The following is a 4,915-nucleotide window of genomic DNA, read 5'->3' on the forward strand; positions in this document are numbered from 1 at the left end:
CTCAGAATTTCCTGCTACCCAAAAAGCATCCTTCGCAAACTTCCTGGTAGCCTTTTGTGACCCGACAGGATGAGTCAATGAATAGCATTATAAACAACACTTTTCTTGCATTGAAATATTACCATGCTCTCCCTAGAAGAACAAAGGTTATTTGAGAAAGCAGTGGTGACTAGGAAAATCAAATATTACAAAATTAGTAAGTTTTAAAAAATAGATTAAAATACACATATTTTATTCTAACATTTTAATTCTAATTACGTGCCGTCTAAGCAATTAATCTTAAGAAAAAAAGGGCTACATTAGCTAACTGGGTTATATTAGAATGATTTTTTCAGCAACCTTAAAATTATCTCCTTCATACTAATATCTTTTTTATTTTGAAATTATCTTTGTAATTTCATTTCTGATTATGAAACTGGCACATATTTATCGTATAGAGAATATAGGAGATCACAGAGGAGAAAATACTCATGATTTTACGGTCCAGAGATTTAAGTGTATTAGTTGAGTATCCCTAATCTGAAAATCTGAATCAAAAATGCTTCAAAATCTGAAACTTCTTGAGTGCCAATATGATGCCATAAGTGGAAGATTCAATGCACACAAACTTTGTTACATGCAAAAAATTATTTAAAATATTGCATAAGATTAGCTTCAGGCTGTGGGTATAAGGCATATATAAATTTTTTTTTTATAAAAGCCGGCATAATGCACTTTTATTGCAATCATAACACTTGAAACTCATATACGGTGCTGGGGGGAGGGGGCGGCAATGATTCCTCTCACCAAATCACTATACAGGACAGCAAAGGGGTGAGAAGGGGCTGAGGGAGGAAAAGCCAGGAAATTTTGAGATCAGCAGAGGGAGCCAAGCATCAATAAACAGGAGATGCTAAAGTTACAATGACCAGCATCATTTTCTTAAGAGAATATTCAAGGATTTGTCATGATGGCTGGGCTTTCATTGGGCGTTAAGTCTACAAACAACATCTTCAATTTAAACAGTCATTTAAAGTTGTCAAGATTTAGGAAGAGGTGGAGCTTGGAAAGTTATCAGATTACAAAATTCCTGAAAATCCATTAGAAAATCCACAGGATGGGAAAAAAATAAATAAATAAGCCAGGCCACAAAGAAGGCTTCAGAGGTCCCTACTGGCTTAGGGAGAGATAGATACCTGTAGTGTCCAACATCACAGTGAAAATGACCTGCTTTCAAAGGCAGAGGGTTTAAGGAGAGGGAGGGACTGGTGGAGGCAAAGGCTCTCCCCGTCCCCATCTCAGTTTTAGGTAGGGCTTTTATTTTAACCCAAGGACATCTCTCAACTTGGAGAATAATTCAGCCCTCAATAGCACCTCAAATCTGCTATGGCTTTGCAGCGCAGCAGCAAGAATGTTCACTATATAATATATAAAAATTTCATCCAAAAATTAAAATAAAATATTCTTGCAACCTCCTCCAACACCAATTCCTATTGTAAAGTTAACCTATCACTTGTACTGTTAATACTTGATCATGTACTTCATTGGAAACCTAGACCCAAAAGACTGAAACTGAATCTTCACCCCAAAATGAAAACAAAATAAAATGAATAACTTGAGGTTTATGGCATATGGTTTAGGTAAACACATATACGAGGATAAAGGGGAAGAGGAAATGGAGATGTTGGAAGCAAAGCTGAGTGACAGAACACATTCAGTCAGGGCAGATGTCTATACAGAGTGTAGTGGAACACCAGGAAAAGCTCCTTATGGATTCATGTGTACACATCTAGGGGCACCAGGATCCCTCCATGGCAGACCCAAGGACAGGAAGCTAAGGGAGGAGTCCATTCCTGTCATTCCAGTTTTAGAAGCTCCACATCAATGACAAGAGTGGCATGTGGTGGGATGATATTTGGGTGCCCAGTGGCACGGTAGGCATAATCTGGAGATGTAGTCAGTTTAGCTCCCTGGCCCACACTCATCTGGGCAACCGCTTCTTCCGAGCCTCGGATCACCTCCTGCTTGCATAGCATAAACCTAAAGGGCTTGTTTCTGTCCCGGGAGGAATCAAATTTATTTCCATCTTCAAGCATCCCGGCATAGCGCACCACACAGGTCTGGCCACGCTTCGGGAAGGTGCCCCCGTCTCCTGGGGAGATGGTTTCCACCTGCACTCCCATGGCGGCGGTGGACGCTAGACGGGTGGGCAGCATGACAGGCAGCGTGGACCGACAGCAAACTTATATGTAAAACTTAAATGAATTTTGTGTTTAGACTTTGGTTCCATCCCTAAGATTATGTATATTGAAAGATAATTTTAAAAATATAAATATATATACATATATATATTTACATATACATATATACATGCATGTATATATTTAATTTAGATCTACAATTTATATACACATTTTTAATTTTTAATTTGTATATATGCACACAATTTATATACATGTGCATATATATATACAAATTAAAAAATCACACACACACATTTATATATATATATATATATATATATATATATACACACATATATAGACGTGTGTCATTGTGGTAAAAATTTGAGTGTGGAGAAACACAGAACATGGCTGAGACCTGATGGATCAGAACCCTGCTACTGGGGAATTGAAAGGCAGGGGCTTCACTGTGCAGAGGGGCAGAGGGGCCAATCTTCGAAGGGCAGAACTGCTGGGAGATGGAGGGGCCTGGTCAAAGGAAGGAGACTTGTGGTGAAGAGAACGAATGAAGTAACTGGTAGAAATTAAAGGTCCTGGTAGAACAAAATAGAATCCCAGAATGAAAACACACATGCCTGTCCCCCAAAGCCAAACAATATTTCCTAAAATCACCAGGAAAAATACATTTTGGGCAAGTACCTTATCCAGTGATCCTATCCATGTATCAAGACAGTGGGAAAAGTTCATTAAGCATGCAAAACTCAGTGAGACTTGATTCCCTCATGAGGCCTCTGTTAAGGATAAATACAAGTCAACAAGTGATGCTTCGGATACACTTTTGAACAGCATGTGCATCAATGTATTTAATTGTAGATCTAAGCCCAAAACCAAGGTGGGGACAGGTAGGGCAAAAAGGCTGTCACTTTATGTTTGGGTTGAAATAACAAATAAGAAATGGCAAGTAAAGAGGTTAGAGAAGAGGAAAATAATGTCTTTGATTGTCATAGTGGTACAATTTTGAAGTTGAAAGATGTAGTTTAAAACTTATAAACAAAATAGAAGTGTATTAAGTTAAAAGGGTATTAGTGACGTCAAAATTTTTTTAGTGCAATGTTAAACAGGAGCTATACAACCCTTCCTAAATAACAAACGAAAGGCACACACATACACACAAACACAAAAAGAAAACAAATAACATCAACAAAGAAATACGGAAAATACAACCTGCCACATATTGTAAATATAGACTAAAATATGGAAGAGTTTAGAATGCCATCAGGGAAATAAGAATATATTCTTATCTGCCAAAACCAATCATAACAATAAAAGCTTAAAACACTTTATGTAAAAAATCCAGTAGTTAAGAGTGATAGACAAAAAAAATTTAATTAGATTTAAAACGTAAACATTGTAACTAATAAACTAAAATTAATGTCTATACAGAGTGTAGTGGAACATCAGGAAAAGCTCCATATGGATTCATGTGCACGCATCTGGAGGCAGCAGGATCCCTCCATGGCAGAACCAAGAACAGGGAGCTAAGGAAGGGGGCCATTCTGTCATTCCAGTTTTAGAAGCTCCACAGTGAAGACAAGAGTGGCATATGGTGGGATGATGCCTGGATGCCCAGTAGATTAAAGTTAAATTTGTGACAGAGAATATTTTTTATCACAGCAGAATGGCAGCAAAAACAAATTAAAATTAATTCTGGTTGAAAGTTAAAATTTGAGCAGGGAATATATAGTTTTTTGTTTTTTTTTTTTTACAAAGAATGCCAACAAAAAAAAGTATATAGTAAAATTTTGAGATTCTAAAAACATAAATATAATAACTGACCCAGGCAGGGGTGATTAATTGATGATAAAATGCTCAGAGGGAGATTGTCAAAATACAGGATATTCATGCTGTTTCAAACCACTTTCAAATTATAAATAAGGTGTCTTTAAAAGGGACAGAGCTGATATACCCGCTCCTTAACCAAGTGAACGTCCTAGTATCAGAATAATGGGGATGAAGACACTGGGTTTTCTCTGCCTGCAGATGCCCTGAGGGAGAAAGCTCAAAGCATGACTCTGCAGTGTTCCTTGCAAAATGTTTAGGCTGAATTTAATCATGAGGGCATTTTCAGGCGACTTCTGAATGCAGAGCTTTCAGCCACACAGCTGACCTGTCCTCTACAAACAAGTCCATGTCACCACCATCAATGACAACAACCAAAAGAGGAAGCTATGTTTGGGGTTCAAAATGACTAAAACTGATAAGCTACATAGTTTTTACTTTTTTTGAACCAAAAATGTCTCTTCGTCATTTTGTTGTGTTCTTGGTGGTAACATGGACTATTTGAAGGAGACAAGTCAGTTGTCCTGTTCAATGTTCTACCTTCTGCAATTGTCTGAGGATTACCTCCTATGAAATTCAGGCTAAACATTTTCAGCAAGAACATGGCATTGTTCATACTCTACCCTGGCAGAGTCCCGGGTGACATGCTGTCTCATCCCAGTGGCTCTGGACTTTTGTTCTCTACAGGATGGAAATTGAGAGGAACAGGCTAAGGCCTGTCAATGCTATGTGTCCATCTGAGAATTGTTCTCCCTAGGTATTGATCACAATTGGACTAGGATGGACTGTGGCTTCTCAAATCAAAGGAGCCTGGTGGGTTGAATCAGCAAGAGCATTCTGTGGTCTAAAATTCAATCCTCTGTGAAGTTCCCCTGCAGGGTCATTGTATTTGGACTTGAACTTGCTTTGCTGTC

General features: G+C 38.1%; 1 pseudogene; it reads right to left on the reverse strand.

Moving 5' to 3' along the window:
• Nucleotides 1-1,756: 1,756 nt before the first annotated feature.
• LOC116546112 lies at nt 1,757-2,199 on the reverse strand (annotated as a pseudogene).
• Between the last annotated feature and the right edge of the window lie 2,716 nt (nt 2,200-4,915).

This window comes from Sapajus apella, unplaced genomic scaffold, assembly GCF_009761245.1.
Source record: "Sapajus apella isolate SASKATOON/1434 unplaced genomic scaffold, GSC_monkey_1.0 scaffold598, whole genome shotgun sequence".
NCBI lineage: Eukaryota > Metazoa > Chordata > Mammalia > Primates > Cebidae > Sapajus > Sapajus apella.